We start from the raw sequence: 20,723 nt of genomic DNA on the forward strand, positions 1-20,723 counted from the left end.
TTCAGGAAATCATTTGGTCTCTCTGGGCCTCAATTTCCTCCTCTGAAAAGTGAAGGAGGTTGAACTGGATGACCTCTTAATTCCCTTTGAGTTCAAACATTCTATGACTCAAAGAAAGAGAATGCACTCTTAAATGTGTATCAGGGCTAAGAGCATAGTTTTCTGGAAAAGGTTTTCATTTTCCAATTGCAGAGTCTCTGTTTGAGTCCAAGATGGAGATAGGTTGGTACAGAGATGAATTTTAGAGTCGAGGGGCAGAATAGCTGTAACTCGTAGGGCTGGATACAGAATGCTTTCCATTATACATGTGGTCCGACGGGGTGGTATCAACCAGTATGCCATTTGCATCCTTTATATTTGTGCTGAATGGGAAAATGACTTGTTTCAAATGGTTGAACCTCAGTACAAAAATGGCGCACAGATGTAAGGTTGCGGATGTCTGGCTTTCTCTGGTTTTTGGCCCCCAAAATCATGGTTGATATTTGTAAAGATAATAATGATGATGATGATGATGATAAAAAAAGTCAGGGTCACCACGAAGCATCTCCAGAGGGCTTTTGTAGCAGAAGTCTTTAGTTTTTAAAGCTGATGAAGTGCAGGCAGAGACAGGATTAGGGGTAGGCAAGGTAGACAAAAAGCCACTTATGGACAGTGTCACACAGAAGGAAGAATTTTCAGATTTGGAGGGAGAACAATTTCAGACTTTGAGGTGAACAAATGCTTTGTATCAGCTCTGTAACCAAGGCCCTTCACATGAGTGCAAGCTGCCTTAAAAAGAGGTCTGCAACAATCTTCCACTTGCAGGTTGTCTATCACAGTGAGGACAGTAATATAGTGTATCCTGGGGGTGGGGTTTGGAGGGAGGTTAATAATAAACTCAGGGGGATAATGGCTGAGAGCTTTTTGTAGCGACTCCACAGCCCTTATGGTATCTTTCAGGGGGTCTGGTTTCAAGAGAACCACATGTATAGTCAATATCCTGATGAATTAGGAGGGGCCAGAAGGGATGAGTTAGTATTTCTTAAAATCCCTAGTACCCCACCAATGAGCTGTTCTGACAGTGGAGAGCTGTAGCCATAACGGCCATCTGGGCTGATGGACCCTGGCAGACTATATCTCTGCTAGACTGCAAAGTCAGACATTTCAAGCTCTGATCCCTGTAGATCTGTCAAGTGTTGCTATGTGTAATTGGCCTCATCAAGGGAAGGTTTGATGTGAGAAAATGACGTGTTGCTGACTTTTCTGGTAGGAAATCATCCAAGGTTAGCCGAGGGCCGGTTCTGGTTTGTCAATAGTATGTTTGCTCATCTTCTTGAAATAATGTATCTATTTCATGCCTCATTGGCTCTCCAAGCAGATAAGTAACCACAAGATGGAAATGGAAGAAGGGAAAAAAGTAACCAGCCGAGCTTGGCCAGGTTTCAGGCATAATATTGGTCTGAAGTGTTCCAGTTTGTGGTACATAGGGTGTCGGCTGCTTTTGAGCTATTCCTTGAAGGCTGCTTTGATGGTTAAGCATTTCTGGTCCTGAATATTCTAGTTTTGTTTTGCTAGGATTAACTGCCGCGAATAGAAGATACATAGGTGCCATAAGTGGTTGGACCTTGGCGCTGAGACAGGATGGTCCCAGTACTTTGGCTGGGAACATCGGCCCCTTCAAGATATTGGGTTGAGTTGGGGTGGGCCAGGGTCCTGGCAGAGACCCAGTTGCTCTTCATCTGCTCAAGCTGAATCAGTGTAGAGACTGCTGAAAGCATCTCTTCTTTTACAGATGAGGAAACTGAGGCTCAGAGAGGTCAAATGACTTGTCAAGGTAATGTAGCTAGTGTATCATAGGAGCTATAATGAGAGAGGAGCCTGCATAACAGTGACAAGTTACAAACTCCTAAAAATCATTGACTTCCTTTGGGTCTCTGTTGGGGCTGCCATATTAGTGATAGCCATTATCTTATCTATGTGCATTTTAACCCTTGCCAGGAATTCCATTTCTTCTTGTTTGAATATATATATCTATATATATATCTATATATCTATAGATATATATATCTATATATATATAATGTGTGTGTATATATATAATATATATTATATATATAATATAATATATAGTATAATACATATATTATATATATGTATGTATATGGAGGGAGAGAGAGAGAGAGAGAGAGAGAGAGAGATCTAGCACCTACAGAGCCTTTCTTCTCTCTCGGGAACAGTACAGGTTTACTTGGTTTTAGATATTCACAGCAGAAATGATGCTTAAAACCAAGGCAGAGGGAAGACAGCCTTGTTTCTGGATCAGAAAGCAGCCTGAGTATGCCATTTTTTTTCCACACCTGAGACAATGTTCCAGGTCTTTGACTTTGACTTTCATTCCTTGTGCCTTTCATTAGCACTAGCCTGAAACCCAAATTCCATTTCAATGCCTGCATCCCAAGACTCTTCTTTCCTTGTGCGCCCTGCCTGGCTGGGATCCTTGGGCACCAACCTCATCCCATGCACTTGGTCTCTGAACCTTTGTCCTGGTAGTGAGGACTGATTTTAGTTTAGCTTCTTCATGCTCAGGTTTCACAGTGATCCTGTCTTCCTCTTTTGATCTGGATTTGCTTCTTCCGCATATCTATGATCTGCATGCTGGTGTATTCATTCTCAACTAGCCCAGCTTGACTCATTCTGGTCCTCCAGGCAGATCTTGTACTACAGGGCTGTTTATAACCTATCTTGGTGCATAGAAGCCAAGCTTATGATGCTTTTGAATGAGAAGGATGATTAAGCTAGTCTGTAGAGTTTACCAGAATGCTTTAAATGTATTAAAGTCACTTATCCTCTCTGAGTCTCAGTTTCCTCATCTGTAAAAGAAGAGATGCTTTTAGCAGTCTCTTCAATGATTCAGCTTGAGCAGATGAAGAGCAACTTTCAAGCAGCTGGGTCTCTGCCAAGACCCTGGCCCACCCCAACTCAACCCAATATCTTGTAGAGGCCGATGTTCCCAGCTGAAGTACTGCCATCTTGTCTCAGTGCCAAGGACCAACCACTTATGGGACTGTAAACAAATAATCATTCAGCTCCACAAGTCATCATTGACAAAGTGTAGACACGGATAGAGTATTACAAAGTTCAAATGCTCTGTCAATACCCCAATATTGCATGTAAAAGGTTGTTTTCTACTCATCTTTTATGCTCATTTTTAAAAAAAATTATTTTTTAAAGAAATGCCAAATCATTTTCTTTATAAAATAATCCCAAGGCATAAATTCCAAGGACAGTGTTTTAGTGAGGTCTTAGTACATGTTATATGTCTTATGGTTTAACCTTGAATTTTTTTATTAAGCACAAATAGAACTTAAAGGCTTCTTCATTATTAAAGGGCCAAGTCAATTTCTAACCTTAGAAATTGATTTAGAGTAGGAAAGGACCTTAGAGATCATCTAGTCCAATTCCCTCAACAAAGTGAGACCCAGTGAGGTTGAATGACTTGCCTGAGATCAGACAGGCAGCAAATAGAAGAGGCAAGAATCAGGTCCTCTGACTCCAAGGCCGTTTGTCCGTGTAACAAGGCTGCCATTGTTTGCAATATTTATTTCTCATCTCTTATCTCCTTTTTTTGGATAAATACTATAACCTGGTGAAGAAAGGCGGCCTAGCAGTACTAGATCTCAAACTGTATTACAAAGCAGTAATTATTAAAACAATTTGGTACTGGCTAAGAAATAGAGTGGTAGATTATTGGAATAGATTGGGTACACAATACACAGTAGTAAATGACCAAAGCAATCTATTGTTTGATAAACCCAGAGATGCAAGCTTTTGGGACAAAAACTCACTATTTGACAAAAATTCCTGGTAAAACTGGAAAGCAGTTTGGCAGAAAGTAGATATAGACCAGCATTCATACCGTATACCAAGATAAAGTCAAAATAAGTATGTGGTTTAGACATAAAGGATAATATTATAAGCAAATTAGGGGAGCATGGCAAATTTTACCTGTCAGATCAATGATTGAGGGAAGAATTTATGACTAAACAAGAGACAGAGAACTTAATGGTATGTGGAGTGGATAATTTTGATTCATTAAATTAAAGTGTTTGCATAAACAAAACCAATGCGCCAAGATTAGAAGGAAAGCAGAAAACTGGGAAAACAGTTTTATGGTAAGTTTCTCCGACAAAGGCCTCATTTCTTATAATATATAAGAATATAAGTTATTCTGATAAATGGTCAAAGGATATATAAACACAATTTTCAGAAGAAGAAATCAAAACTATTTATAGTCATATGAAAAAATGCTCTAAATCACTATTGATTAGAGAAATGCAAATTAAAACAACTCTGAGGTACCACTTCACACCTATCAGATTGACTAATATGACAGAAAAGGAAAATGACAAATGTTGGTGGGAATGTGGAAAAATTGGGACACTAATGCTTTGTTGGTGGAGTTGTGAACGGATCTAACTATTCTGCAGAACAATTTGGAACTATTCTGAAAGGGCTATAAAATTGTGCATCCTCTTTGACTCAGCAATACCAACACTAGGTCTGTATCCCAAAGAAACCAAAGAAAAAGGAAAAGGATGTATATACAAAAATATTTGTAGCAGCTCTTTTTGTGGTAGCAAAGAATTAGAAATTGAGGTGATACCCATCCGTTGGGGAATAACTGAACAAATTGTGATATGTAATTGTGATGGAATACTATTGTGCTATAAAAATGATTAGCTGGATGCTTTCAGAAAAACCTGAAAAGACTTATATGAACTGATGCTGAGTGAAGTTAGCAGAACCAGCAGAACATTGTACAAAGTAACGGCAATATTATACAACGATCAGCTGTGAATGCTTTAGCTATTCTCAGCAATGCAATGATTCAGGACAATTCTGAAGGACTTAGGATAAAAAATGCAGCTAAGTGGTCCAGTGGATAGAGCACCCTTCCTGGAGTCAGGAGGACCTGAGTTCAAATCCAGTCTCAGACATATAACACTAGCTGTGTGACCCTGGGCAAGTCACTTAATGCCATTGCCTAACAAAAACAAACAAACAAACAAAATGCTATCCACTTCCAGAGAAAGAACTGATGGAGTCTCGAACCATACTTTTATTAAAAAAATTCTTTCTTTCCTTTCTTTTTGGTCTTGTTTTTCTTTTGTAGCATGACTAATATGGAAATGTGTTTTGCATGACTGCACATATATAACCTATATCAAATTGCTTGCCATCTTAAGGAGGAGAAGGAAATAGAAAATTTGGAACTTAAAATTTTTTAAAAATGTTAAAGTTTTAAGCAAAAAAAAAATAACCTGAAAAGCATATTTCTTTCTTAATGTTCTAACTCTTAGATTTTTGGCATGAGGCAGCTAGATGGTGCAGTGGAGTCAGGAAGACTCCTCTTCCTGAGTTCAAAACCAGCCTCAGACACTTATTAGACATGTGGCCCTGGGCAAATCACTTAACCCTGTTTGCCTCAATTCCTCATTTGTAAAATAAGCTGAAGAAGGAAATGGCAAACCACTCTAGTATCTTTGCCAAGAAAACCCCAACCGGGGTCATGCAGAGTCAGACATGACTGAAAAACAACTCAACAACAACAGTGTGATATAATGGAAAGACTCCCCCCTCCCCTGATCTTCATTGGATTAGAAATTCTTTACAAATCAAATTTTATGAACCTTGTATACTCTGAAACAGTTTAAATTGTTCTAGGATGAGATCCAAAGGATGGTTATCATTTACTGCAGACTAATGAAGGACTCTGGAATTTGGTGCAATGGTGTTGTCCTATGTTTTTTTTTTTTTATTAGCAAAAGAAAATGGGAGCCCCAATTAGTGATTCCAAGAGGCAGATTAAACCCTTAAAAATTAAGTTGTGTTTTCACAGAGTAACTCTCCTGACACTTTCAAGCCAATGTCTAAGAGATAGTAGATCTGGCTAAGAAAACTCTGAGTACCATATGGACAGTCTGGGCAGTCAGATGGCCAGCTCAGGTAATAGTCTTGGTTCCCCCTCTCTTTTTGGAAGACATCCTAGAGACTGTAGTGTCTTATAGGCAACTGCAGGGCTTTGTCTGGCTCTGTGCTTCTCCTTCCAAGGATCAGAAGAGGGGCACTGCTGGGTGTCAGCTGGTGCTAATCTGGCACAATTATCTGAGTTACATTGGGATGCTGCTAGAAGACAAACTATTCAGCAGGGCAGCAGAAGAAATGTGGTCCTTTGTTGACTGCAGGTAATGATCATCATCCCATCATGTCACAGAATTTAGAATTAGTGGGAACCTTGGACACCAACTAGTCCAACCCTACATTTTCACATGGGCAAAGTGAGGTCCAGAGAGGTAGGGCAACTTGCCTGAGGACATATGGGGAATCAAATGGCAGCATCAGGATTTGAACTTAGATCTTAATTTCTTCACCTGTAAAATGGGGGAGGGGGTTGAATTAGATGGACCCTGGGTTCCTTTTTAACTCTAGATCTGTGTATGATACTATGTAGAACCCGTTTCCTTGGAGTCGAATCCAAGGCTCCTTTTGTTATCTCATGCTGCCCCTCAGTTCTGTTCTTAATGAGTTGGAAGGGGCTGTAGTGCGACCAGTATCAAAGTCTCATGAGTGGGAAGGAAGTTGCTTCAGTTGTTTCTACGAGGGGTAGGGAGTTGGAGAGAATTTTGGAATATGGGGAATTTCCCAGGTTTGGGGTGCACTTGAGGTTCATGAAGTTGAATGAGGCCCTAGAATCTGTCTTGGCTGATCTTGAGTTTCACTCCCTGGCAAGATGGATGAAGGTATGCCTTGACGGCCTTGACTGAACCTCTGTTAGTTCAGTCAGGGTGGAGCTTGTCCCGTTTTTCCTGACCTGTTCTGCTGGATAAGTAGCAGCAACATGTCCTGATTCCTCAGTATAAGCAAAGCCCAGTGTGGCCATCAGGATGAGCTCATCTTTTGTAATCAGAGCTTAGCCCCCATCACATTTCAGAACACTGCCTTGTTTCATCCCATTGAGTTCTTGACAGTCAACGACAGAGTTCAAGATCACCATTGATTACATCCTGACCGTAGTGCCTACAGTGCCACTTTGTACTGTGCCACTCTGTGGCAGGTTCTTGAATATGTGGGTCATAGCATGGATGACCAGGTTCATGCCACCCCACTATCAAGGCATCAGCTCTCTTCTTCCCTCCATCCCTCCTTCCCTCCTGCCCTCCTTCCTTTCCTTCCTTCCCCTCCTCCTCCCTCCCTCCCTCCCTTCCTTCCTTTCTTCCTTCCTTCCTTCCTTCCTTCCTTCCTACTTTATGGATATATACTCTGTCTCTCTCCCCTTTTTCCACAACCTTTCCTTATAACAACAATAATAACAAAACAACTAAGGAAAAACAATGACAAGGTATAAGACATTCTGCCCTAATCACTGTGCCCTTCTCCCAATTCTCTGCCAAGAGAGGGAGGTATATTTCATTATCTATTCTCTGGGACAATTATTTTTTTCAATTACTCAGAATTTGGCTTTCTTTTAGTAATCTTTTCACTGGGTAACCAGTTTCCAACTGTGTGACTCTTTGGCTGAGGTCAGTAAAGGCCTCATGCAGAATTTTAGTGAGAGATTGACCAGGATAGGCTCTGCAGGATCCTTTGGATGTAAGTCTTGAAAAATGGAACCATTAACACTTGACACTTACTAGCTGTGTGACCCTGGGTAAGTCACTTAACCCCAATTGCCTAAAAAGAAAAAAGGAACCTTTCCTGATTGAGCAGTCACTGCCATTTGTCTAGTCTACTGTCAAAGTGCTCTTGGAGAAATCATGGGTCTGGGTAAGTCTTCAGGAGTGAGGGAAGGGCTATAAGTGGTAGGAGGGCTGAGATCACTGAAAGGAAGATCTGTACTTTTGCCTGAAGCATAACTACCTTGGTTTGTAAGACCAGAAGTTCCTTAGAGTTCATCTCAATGGGATGCAATGGAAAGAATGTTATTACTAATTTCTACTTGTATGACCTTGGGAAGTAACATTGACTTCTTTCCTCAGCCATAAAATTGGGGGGGGGGGGCAGATACTAGATGATTTCTAAGTCCTTCTCAGTCCTAAATTTATGATCTTATGACCTGGGGTGGTGACTTCATCATTAGTATAGTAGGAATGGTTCTAGCTCTGGATTCAGTGGACATGGGTTCAAAACCTAGCTCTAATACCTCTTGGGTAGCTAGGTGGCACAGTGGATAGAGCTCTGACCCTGGAGTCAAGAGGACTTGAGTTCAAATCCAGCCTTAGACACTTATTAGCTTTGTGACCCTGGGCAAGTCACTTAACCATGGTTGCCTCAGTTTCTTCATCTGTCAAATGACCTGGAGGAGGAAATGGAAAACCACTCTAGTCTCTTTGCCAAGAAACCCCAAATGGGGTCACAAAGAGTCAGACAGGGCTAATCGACTAAACAATAAAAACATCTCTTACCTATGTGAACCTGGACAATTTTCTTCACGTTTCGTTTTCTCCTCTATAAAATGAAAAGCATTGGAGTAGATGACCTCTAAGTTCCCTTCCAGCTCAAAATGATCAGTAATCTCATTTGCTGTAATTTCTATACCATCTGCAAACATTTTTCCTTTTGGGGTGGGAGTTTGGGGACCTGGTAATTGATTTAACTCCAGAATTCAATGGACCAGATGGCAACAAAGAATATGGAAAAATTAGTGTGAAAATCTGACCAAAGTATTTAATCCAATTTCAGGTTTGTAAGATTTTTGAAACATTACTATACTTAAACTGAGGGATTCATGGAAAGCTTCTTGTTAAGAAAAAAACCTTTAGGGAAACTCAGAACAATTTAGTTAGCTTTTCCAATGGGGATCTTGTTTTCCACTCAAAGAAAGTATTATAGAATATGCAGGGTTGGACACCTCAAGAGTATTATATTTCCTTTTAATAAAAGACCTTATGAAGTTTAATATGGTCATGCCAGTTTTCCACAGTATCCAGACTAGTATTAGGTGGAAAGAATATTGGGCCCTACTTCCTATTTCTCTCTGGTTTCTGGACAAACTAGCTGTTGGATCTTGGGTAAGTTCTTGACCATTTGGAGCCAGGCTTTTCTCACCTCTAAAATGAAAGTATTGGATCGGATGATCTTTAAAGGTCCTTTCTAGCCTATGCACAGGACCAACTGTGAGTATCAGTGATGCAGATAACTGATAAAGAAATTAACATGGATGCCACCAAGCTGTCTTTTCAAATGCCCTCTCTTTCCCATAGTAATATGGGTCCATGCCAATATGTTGGAAGAGTATATAAGCCTCATTTTACAGACATGGAAACTGAGGCCCAGGGAAGTTAAGTGATTTGCCCAAGGTCACATTGGTTGGAAGTATTGGAGGTAGGATCCTTTGATTCTGTCCTCTTTACACAATAATAGTTTGCTGTCTCTGTTCCTCTGTTCTTGCTAAATCAATGGTTTTCTCTTCTCCTGAAGGCATAGCAAAAGGCAGTACCAGCTCTAAGGAAAAGGCAAGGAAGGCAAAGAGACAGGGGCCTAGTGGGAGATTCATAGGGAAGAGATATAGTCACCATGATCTTTTGCCCTAAAGCATCCAAATTGGGATCAAGGTGAATGTGTCTATGTTGGTTCCTTTCTATCAAATGACTTGGGGGATACATGCAATTTTCAAATTACAGGTGGTGCTGAATAAAGGCAGATTCTATTTTCAGATATACCTTCTCCAAAGATCCTTTAATCAATAACATTTATTAAGTGCTGACTATATGGTAGGCACTGTGTTAAGTGCTGGGATTACAGCAAAAAAAAAGTGAAAGAGCCTGTCCTTAAGGAGCTTACATTCTAAAGGGTATAGCAAGAAACTTCTTGTTCATGTGTTAATTAGTACTCAAGTTTGTGTGAATGGGGAACCTTCCCCTGAGTGCATAGAAAGTTGCTTATTTCCACTTGTACCAATGACTCTGTATGAAAATGCAAATTCTTAGTCAAAATGTAATTTTGTGAAAAGAGTTTTGCTACAATTGCCATCTTTTTTTTTGCTGTCAAACTCCAGCAGTAATCCTTTTTTAAAAACTTAAGCAGAATGCAGCATCTGAAATACGCCTGGGAAAAATACCAAGTGTGGTGATGACTTATTCTGTGTTTTTGTTTTTTGATTTTAGGAGTTGAGTCCAGAGAAGTTTGTACCCGCTCTGCTCAGGCCTTCAGTCCCAATGTCTCTTACCATCACCTCTACTCATTGGTAGGTTTTATTTTTTTTTTTAAATGATTCTGGTGGAAAGTGCCCCCTTTTTCTTGGATTATTTTTCTCCGGACTATCTCTTTGCATAGTTTGATGTCCCATTTGAGTCACTTAGTACAACAGAAAGAGTATTGCATGGAGCATCAGTGGACCAGGATCTTTGCTTTACCACTGCTTGGTGTGTGAGCACTGACTAATTACTTAAATTCTCAGAGTCACAGCTTCCCCATCTGTAAACTGAAACTAGTACCTATCCTTTTTACTTCGCAGTATTATTTTGAACCTGAAAAGAGTATGTGAAAGTGTTTTGAAAAGCATGAAGTGCCATAAGAACATAAAATGTTAATACTTATCTCCAAGGCTGGGAGGAGGGCTGGGCTTAAATTATCAAGAGACTGAAACTGGACCTGTGATGTCCTTGGTACAGGGAGCTCCCGGGTAAGGGAATTCTCTTGACCAATGGAGATCAGCACCTTCTCTGCAAAGGAAAGAGTTTGCCTGGGGCCACACAACCAGTATGGGTCAGAGGTGTGGCTTGAACCCAGGTCTTTATCTGTTCAAGGCTGCCTCAGTTATCTGCTCTACCACGCTGCTGGTTATGACCATCACCACCAGAGGAGCTGAGGTGCCTAAGGTCACACAGCTAGTAGGACAACTGGATTAGTACCCAGGTCTTCCGATTCTTAAGTTCCGGGTTGGACTTAGAGTCAGGAAGACCTGAGTTCAAATTCTGCCTCAGACACTCACTAGTTCTGTGACTGGGCAAGTCATTTAACCTTTCTCATCTTCACTTTTCTCATCTATAAAATGGGCATAAATATAACACCAACCTCAATCCTATGGTTGTTGTGAAAATCAAATCAGCTAATAATTGTGCCTGGTACATACTAAGTACTACATAAATATTATTATTATTATTAATCATTGTGAGAATCAAATGTGATGCACTTTTCAGACCTCAAGGCACCACGTAATGCTCTTTACTGTTTCCCCTCATTTTCCCTTTTCTCCAACCCACGCTGGCTATTATTTCAAAGGAAGACGTTTTCTCTTGAAAGATTAATTAAACTACGCTTCACAATTACCTTCCCCTTTATTTGAGATTAGGTAAGTTCACAATTAACAAATGCTCCTCCTCCCCAGAGAGCTACTTAAATTGTTCTTCACAGCAGAGGTTCATTCCTGTTTCTATGACAATTTACAGAGGTAAAAAACTCCTCTAATCGTGATGTGCTCCAAGGCCAGAATTAGAATGTGTAAAGGAATTTAGAGCTGCTTGATGAATTGTAGGCCTCTTTTGAGAACTTTGCACTTTTAATTTAGGGGAAGGTGTTCGAGGGCTAAGGGAGACAGAAATATCACCTTTCTCCAGTTGGCCACGGTAGTAAAAAGCTTAACTATTTGACCACAGTATCTGTCTTGTTTTTGCTTTCCCCGCCTGTGGTCATAGCTGCGGGTCAGCTGGGAGAGTCTGACCCAGAATGCCTAGGCTATGACCCTATGAGGGTCATCAGTGCCTCTGGTTTTGGTATTCTCCACGGAACTCCTCTCCGTATTCTATAATCCTCCCAATGTTGGGATTTGGGACCAAACCTTTGGGATTTGACTGGTCTCTCACTTGATGACCTTGACTCTAGGTTTTTATTCCTCTAGGCTTCAATGCAGTGTTCTAGTCTAGGGCACAACTGTGCCTATCATGGCTGCTGTTGTGTGAGGAGATTTGGTCCTTGGGAACTGGGGTGGGCTCAGAATGATGCTGTCTCCAGCAGGTCTGGACTTGGGGTCAAACTGTGAAGAAGGTGAAGTGGATCTGGGGCCTTCCAGACCATTTCTGCTGAATTCCCCCATCTAATCCAATCCACCGAGCATTCATTAAGCTACTTCTGTACTAAAGGTAAAGACTAAAATTAAATAGTCCCCGCTCTCAAAGAGTTTATATTCTACTTAGGGTATAACAGAGGGAGACACGATATGTAAACAGATAACACATGGGTACAATAATGAACATATGGGGGCATCTAGATGGTGCAGTGGATAGAGCTCTGGCCTTGGAGTCTGGAGGACCTGGGTTCAAATTCGGCCTCAGACACTTGACACTTACTAGCTGTGTGACCCTGGGCAAGTCACTTAGCCCTGATTGCCTCACCAAAAAGCCAAAAAAAAAAAAAAAATGAACATATGTACTGTGTGGCCACAGGGGACCTGTGGTCTCACTGATGTAGCTGTCCTTCCAACGATGAAGATTGCAGCCTCTCTGTGCCTGTCCATCTTGGGAAGCTCTTCCCTGTTTGCTTACAACTTGATGGGTATGCACATCATTATATATATAATATATATATAAACTGGTATACATATACATATATACCAGTTTAACTTGGTTAGCTTTATTTAATTTCAACTTGAAAACTTATACTTGTATGCTTGGTCTTCCTTTTTTTGCTTTGACCATCTGCTTACAGTGGAAAAAAGTAGAGGGCACATTAACCTGAGGTGTGGTTTAGAGTAGTGGATCTTAAACTACTTAACAAGGAAGTTGTTGTTATTATTCAGTTGTGTCCAGCTTTATATGACCTCATGGACTTTGTCCACGCGGTTTTCTTGGCAAAGATACTGGAATGGTTTTTCCTGTTCTGTTGGGTCCCCATTTTACAGATGAGGAACTGAGGCAAATAGGGATTAAGCCACTTGCCCAGGGTCACATAGCTAGTAAGTATCTGAGGCTGGATTTGAACTTCCAGACTCCACGCCCAATGCTCTATCCACTACACCACCCAGCTGCCCAGGGATACTCCATGTTAAAAGAGTTGTTGGAGAATATTCATAAGCCATTTAAGGATCCAGTCTGCTAGGGTCTTCTCCCAGCTCCCACTAAAAACAACAACAACAACAACAAAAACCTAAACTTTGTATCTCCCTTACCACCACCCTGTAGGTGTTTTGTACTTGACATATGCTTACATAAATGTTTGTTGAGTCATTATCTCAGGATTTCAAATCTTAGAGTTGTAAGAAGTGACTTCATGAATGAATGGAGACTCTTTTATCACATTAAATGCCATCAAATCACTGACCAACTGGGAGTCACCTGACTCTAGTTCCAGTTATGACCCTAACATTGTGACTTTGGGCAAGTCATCAAGGTTCTCTCGGTTTTTTCATCTGTAAAATGAGAGGATTAACACTTCTATGATTACTGTGTTATTCATCAATCTTAATACTCTGTGATGCATATCTCCACTTTTATCCTGGGAAGAAATCAGTAAAAAGAAAAAAAAAAGCAATGTTTAAATCTGTTTTTGGCTAACTTTATTCATTAGATATTTGAAGTCCTCCTGGGGTGACAAGTTCCAGTATAATAGGTAGTTCAGCATCCTCCAATTAGCCATGAGATTTTTGTGACCAGACACAAGGTAATGAGTTAAGAGACTCTAGAAAGGTAGCTTTCTGGAGATTAGACATACTTTGGCTCTGGCTCAATTATCCATAGTGTTAAAGGAGTCATTGGCTGCGGTAGGGCTCCCGATTATTGGAAAAGACTGAGTTTTGAGTAGCTAGGTAAGATCATTTGTCATGGGCTAGGGCTTTGATTAGCCAAGACCTTATGATGAGAAAAGGCAGGAAGTAAATAAATAAATAAATTAGAAAAGTCTTTCTCAAGAGTCCCTAGTGAGGTGAACACATGGGAAAGACATTTTGCTGTAAGAGTTAGCAACAACAATGACAGAGGACTGAGGAACTCCCTTCTAGCAAGTATGGAGGGCGAGTGAGATTTTGTAGTAACCTACAGAGGGTACGTTGTTTTTGTTAGTGACAAATCATAGTGATGTATGCACAAAATACAGATTGGTCTCATCATGAGAGAAGAAGGTGAAAAGGTGAGAGGAACGCCTCTATTTTCCAGTATATTAGGGAAGAGAATGAAATGTTCCAGTAAAGAATTAAAGAGGGCTTCAAAGGATATGAAACTGGAGGGGCAGACGGAGATCCTGGCCTCTGTTAGGAATTTACAGGATGGAAAAATGTGACACAGAGAAGAAATGATTAAAAAAAAAAAGGACCAGTGGATTGTTGGAGTTACACAATAAACTCAAAACTCTTGTCAGAGATGGTTATAGGTGCATTCATAAAAAAGGAGACAACTTGATAATGATAATGCACAAAATAATAAGGCAGACCCACAGGGACCACCAAAGGATAGGATATCCAGTATTGGAAAGCAGAAAAATTCCTTGCTGAGGAGGTCCATTTATTGAAAGGGGAGGGCTTCAGAAGAGAAAAGCAGATTTAGTCAACAGCTGGTTGAGAAGATGTTATCTGAGAGTGAGATTTGTATTTCTGGACCACCACTTAAGATTTAGGAATGATGAGTTCTTGGCCAGAGATGAAGTGCATCAAAATACAGATAAAAAAATTTTTTTTTGCCTAGAGTCCTGTGAATCTGATCAAGAAGGTTTTCAACTGTAAATGGAAAGTGAGGGATTAATTGTTTACATGTATCTGTCAGGCCAGATACCACAGAAAAGAATAACAGTAGAGAGGAGCAGTAATTCATTGAAGAGAATATCTGTATCAGGAAGTCAAGAGTCAGGAAGACTCATCTTCCTGAGTTCAAATCTGGCCTCAGTCACTTATTAGTTGTGTGATCCTGGACAAATCACTTAACCCTGTTTGTCTCAGTTTCCTCATCTTTCAAATGAGCTAGAGAAGGACATGGCAAACCACTCCAGTATTTTTGCCAAGAAAACCCTAAATGGGGTCACAGAGAGTCAAAGATGGCTGAAAAATGGCTGAATAACAACAACGAATGTGTTATAAAGAAAATGAAATAGAGACCTTAATTCAAGCAGGAAAATTTAACTACTGAGACTGGGCAGGATGGGACTGTTGACTGGAATATGCCTTTGTAAGAGAATGCCTTATTCAAAAGAACAGTTTTATTTATATAAAAGGAGTGGTTGGATAATATTAAAATGGAAGAAAATTAATCGTAGGAAGAAATCCGCAAACCAGAGAAGGGTATGAATGAATGAATGAATGAATGAATGAATGAATGAAAAAATAAGTTCTTACTGTCTGTCTGTTTTCAATTCTGGGGATATAAATATAAATGTGAGACAGGTCCTCCCCTCAAGGAACTTACCATGTTTATAGGAAAGTACGGACTAGGGAGTAGTGTTTTGGTTGGGAAAGTCACTAGCAGTGATTATAACAACTTTGGGGGAGGAGATTGTAACAATGGCAGTATTGATTTGATTATATTTCCAGAGCTAGAAGAAGAGATGAGGAATGGAAAGTTTGATTGAGGTGGTAGGATGGATAGCCACATCATGGCAGAAATGCAAAGTGACGCATGGCTAAGGCCAGCTAGATAGAGCAGGCCTTGTGAGTTACTTATCAGTTAAGACAGCATGAGACCCTGAACGGGAATTCCAAAGCTGAAAGGGCTAAGTCCTCCAGGGAGGGAATGATCTCTGATCTGAGGGTAAAGCAGCAGGGCAGTTGGTGAGAAGCAACATATTCATAGCTGCACACTCAGCTAGAAGGAGAAAATAAATGAGGTTTTCAGAAAACATCGCAAACCTAACACAGAAACATGTAGCAGTGATGGGACATTAAGACATCTCTGTTAAAAGCAGAATTGCTGATAAATTCCGGTATTAACATAATGATAATTTCATTTTTCAAAATGTAGACTTGAAGGAGATAACAACTATTCTTGATGTGATTCAATGAAGGAAAGAATTGGTTGCTGCCAATTAAATGTTGTGCAGATTAAAAAAAAACCAGTATAATACTTACAAATTAGAGGCTTGTAACTTGTCATCAGTTCCTGGAAACACTGTAGAACACACTTTTAAAGGGATCACTCACAAACATTAATTTAGAAAGGGAAGAAGGGATCACTGAGAGCTCACATGACTTTGTCAAGAATAGGTCATGTCTGACTATTTCATTTTATGGACAGGGTTACTAGACTAGCAATGTGGACTAGCAGATAAGTTGTTGATCTATGAATCAGGAAGACTTGAGTGCTAGTTGACCTTTGTGCTAACATGGTCACACGTGACCATGAGCAAATCACTTAACCTCTCTGAAGCCCAAGCAACTCTCTAAGATAGTAATTTATAGATTAGTTGCAATCAGCATTAGTGGAGGAAATTTCTACTCATGAAATCACAGGTCCTTGACATACTGATGAATTGGGTAGGCTGATATTTCAGGGGAATGTTGTATACATAGGATAAGTGGATTTAAGCAAGGTGCTTGACAAAGACTTTTGTGTTCTCCTTAAAGATAGAGTGTAGAGATATTGGTAGATGATAGCATGGTTACATAGATTTGGAATTGCTTGAATGTCTAGATGCAAAAAATGTTCATTAATGGTCATTGTCACCTTGGAGAGGAATGTCTTGTGGAGTGCTCTATAAATTGACCTTGGCTGTAGGATGTTCCACAGTTTTTGTTTTTTTTAATTTGTTTTTTTTATCAGTGACTTGGTGAAAGCTTATCAAATTTACAAGTGACATTAAACTGAGAGAGAGAGATAGTTAATATGTATAACAGATTTAGGATGTAAAAAAAGATGTTAACAAGTCAGAATGTTGTACTAAATCTGATAATATGAAATTTGACAGAGATAAATGTTGTTTTCAGTCATTTTTCAGTCATGTTTGACTCTTTATGACCCCATTTGGGGCTTTTTTGGCAAAGATACTGGAATGATTTGCCATTTTCTTCTCCAGCTCATTTGACAGATGAGGAAACAAAGTTAAGTGATTTACCCAGGGTCACAAGGTAGTAAGTGTCTGAGGTCACATTTGAACTTTGGTCTTTGTGACTCCAGGCCCAGCTCTCTGTGCACTGCGCCACCTAGCTGCCCCTAGAGATAAATATAAAGTCTTACAATTGGGTTAAAAAAATCCACTTCACAAATGCAAGATGTGGTTGATAATGGTCTTTGTGGGGTTTTAGTGGATGGTAAACACAACGTGAGTCAGTAGGGCAGCAGGACAGCCAAAAAAGGCAGTATAATCAGAAGTTGCATTGAGAGGAATAGTATCTACAAGAGAGGTGATATTTACATTGTACTCTGCCTGCAACTCATGGCATGATTTTCAGTTCTGGGTGCCATATTTTAGGAAACACATTAATAAGATGAAGAAGTCAGCCATATTGGTGATGAGCCAATTGAGACTGAACAGAATGGTATGGAGATGTTTAGCCTGAAGAAGGGAATACTTAGGGGGCACAGGATCGCTATCTTTAAATAATTGAAGGGTTGTCTCAGAGAGCAAGGATTAAGCTTGTCCTGCTTGACGCCCAAAGGCAGAACTGGGAGCGTTGGGTAGTAGCTGCCAAGAGGCAAATGTGGGCTTGGTGATGGAAAAAATTTCTAACAATTAGAACCGTGGAAAAGTGGGATGGGCTGCCTGAGGGGGAGCCTCACTGGAGATCTCCAGGCAAGTATTAGATAAATATATAGGTTATATTGTACAGGGGGATTCTTGTGCAAGTACAAGTTGGGCATAGATGGCCTCAAGTCCCTTCTGACTCTGAGGTTCTAGGAGTTAGGACCCTGTTCATTGTCCCTGGCTTTGCCTGCCACTGTGGAAAATTTCAAACCCATTTTTCTACAGCTGCATCCTGCCCCTACCTGTTAATACACTACGAGAGAGCCTTTAGAGTGAGTGGAGTGGATGGAATGTCATAAAGGGAGTGAGATTGGTTATTGATGGCTTCCAAAACAAAATGCCACAATTTGTAGAGCTTTTTGGATGTCACATGAGTGATGAATTCATTGAGACCCTTGGAAAGGATTCTGCCAGGACAGTTTCAGTAAGTGGCAGCTCAGTGTAGTTTCTCTTGTGACAGGTCTTATAAAGCTGTTGCACTGATGAGTGTAAATAGAGGTTTCCTTTCCCAAGGCACTGTTAAGGGCCAAGGGATAATGTTCTCCTGCCAAAGCAACTGAATCATAAGGCAAATCAAAATCATTCAGTATAGCAATGACCTCTCATAGGTCTTGGCGTTTCTCCAAGACTTTTTTGAACAAGAAGGCTGTTGTATCACAGCTGCTGATTGCATATAAAAATAAGATATTTTATTCCTTCTAGCAGCTATAATTTAGGGAGGGAAAAGTACATTTTTCTTCCCCTCCACCCGCCCAAATTTCCTGGTTCCACCATAGGCTGTCTCCAAAACAAGGGGCTATCTCAACATCCTCTCCAGCAATTACAGCACATTCACAGGAAGAAGACCTCTCAATAGACATATCTGATGAATTTGGCATCAGCATCATCAGATGCCTGCTTTTCAGCCGTGCTCTCATCATGAAATCCCTTCATCAGCAGAGAGATGAGTCATTCTTTGTTTGTCTTATGCCACAAGAATTTCTCTTGTCTAAAGAGTGTAGTCACGCTTTCATCAAATATCGTTTCTGCCGAGGTAGGCTCAGAGGAATGCTCATGTCATTTTGTACTTTCATAATGACCACCAAAGTTCGTGATCCAAATAAAGCCATCACACCTCCGAATTTCTCGGGGAAGAATTCATCCAATATGCCTCAAACAGCATAGTGGGGCCAGCCTCTGTCCTTGCCTGACAACCCTTTTATAGTAGATGTTCATGTTGATAGCAGGGGCAGGAAGTAGAGGATTTCCCTTTCTATCTTTTGTAGTCTGAATAATATCAGGTAGTGTGGTTTTATTGTTTTTTTATATGTATTCATTTTACTGAAAATCCACTGACTTGTGGATTGTGCCTAATAGGGACTGACTACCTGATCATTTTTTAATTCAATATGTGTTCCTAGAACTTTGTAGCAAAGAATAAAAGTGAGAGAAGGTTCATAGATAAGGAGCTGAAGGGACTTTTGAGACTTCCTTGAGAGCTGGGGCTGTATGTTACCTTTCTCTGTATCCCTAGCACTTAACACTGAGCCTGGCACATAGTTGGCACTTATAAATGTTTATTGACTGACTTTCATCTAGTTTAACTGCCCTTCCCCCTATTTTCCTGAGGAAACTGAGGCCCAGAAAGGTTAAGTGACTTTCCCAAAGTAAGTCATCTTGGCAGTTAGGGGGCACAGTGAATAGAACATTGGGCCTAATGGCAGGAAGACTGAGTTCAAATCTAGCCTCAGAAACTTAATAGCTAGCTGACAACAGGTAAGCTGTCTGCTTCAGTTTCCTCAATTGAAAAATGGGGACAGTAACAACACTTACCTCCTAGGATTGTTGTGAGAATTAAAGGAGATCATATTTGTAAAGTGCTTAGCACAGTGCCTGCCACACAGTAGGCACTTAATAAATTCTTATTCTCTTCCTTTTCCTTCTCCAAGGTCATACAGACAGAAGTGAGATTTGAACTCAGGTCCACTAACTCCAGAGACAGTACTCAATGCATTGCACTTGATGATGGTTTTAAATGGTTTCCCAGAAAAGTAAATCTTTCCTAACACAAATCGATAGAATTGCTTTACAAAGACTACCACAAGAGGAAAGCAGCAATTGTAAAGTTGTATAATGTACCTTATGTTCACCTAATTGAGAAAATTTGACATGTGAATGACAGTCAGAAAACACATTGGATAAAACCATTATAAAGTAAGGATTCTTTCCACTTAGGCTGTTATTTTATGGTATCTCCCTCACTGAGCTGTTGTGAGGTTCAACTGAGATAATGGATGTAAAGCTCTTTGCAAAACTTGAGGAATTACATGTCAGTCATTATTATGATTCCATATTAAAAGGCTCAGATGATCAAAACATTTTGATTAGGGGCAATGTCCAAGAAAGTGGAATAATTTACTTATGAATAAATTACACTCAACACTCTTCATGTATCAATGGACTTTACATCTGCAAAAGATATTTTAAGAAGGGGTTCATTTAAATGTCCTTGAGAATTTTGGGGTTTTTCTATTGTTTTAGAATTTCTGGAAATTTAAAATTAAGACTCTTAACTCTTTCTTTTTTTGGTATTTATTTAGTATTTTATTTCTCCCCAGTTATATATATATATCTATATCTATAGATATATATATATAAATAATGTTTAACATTTGGTTTCAAAACTTTGAGTTCCAAATTCTCTCCCTTCCTCCCCCCTCCCCAGAGAAGACAAGTAATTTGATAAAGGTTATACATGTGTAGTCATGCAAAGCACATTCATGATAAGATGCTTGTATGACTATTCATTTCTTTTGCAGTTTTTCCATTATTGTAATATGCAAATGAGCCTAAAATCCTGCTACCCTTTCCCATTCTATTTTTATTTCATGATGTTATGATTCTTTATCTTTCATAGGTTTCTTCTCAGTTTTATTACCACTCATGGCCTCCTAAATCTAAACAGCAGTAGAGAAAGTCAATAAAGTTTTTTTGTTAATCGCATTGCTCTGAAATGAATGTTTTTAATTACACACAAACACTTAGAGTTTTAATTTAAGATATGTTAAGGGTCAATGATATAATGGAATAGGAATTCTAATTTCTAATTT

At 39.8% G+C, this 20,723-nt stretch overlaps 1 protein-coding gene across 4 annotated transcripts in view; it reads left to right on the forward strand.

The window, feature by feature from the left end:
• The window catches only part of SORBS1 (sorbin and SH3 domain containing 1), a 302,200-nt gene that overhangs the window by 70,473 nt on the left and 211,004 nt on the right, over nt 1-20,723 (forward strand). For all 4 annotated transcript variants that reach the window (XM_027859816.1, XM_027859821.1, XM_027859828.1 and 1 more), the window contains exon 2: nt 10,143-10,222. The gene's annotated coding sequence lies outside the window, so the exon portion shown is untranslated. The remainder of the gene's footprint in view (nt 1-10,142; nt 10,223-20,723) is intronic.

The sequence above is a fragment of the Vombatus ursinus genome, unplaced genomic scaffold (genome assembly GCF_900497805.2).
Source record: "Vombatus ursinus unplaced genomic scaffold, bare-nosed wombat genome assembly UNPS02000749.1, whole genome shotgun sequence".
Classification (NCBI taxonomy): Eukaryota; Metazoa; Chordata; class Mammalia; order Diprotodontia; family Vombatidae; genus Vombatus; species Vombatus ursinus.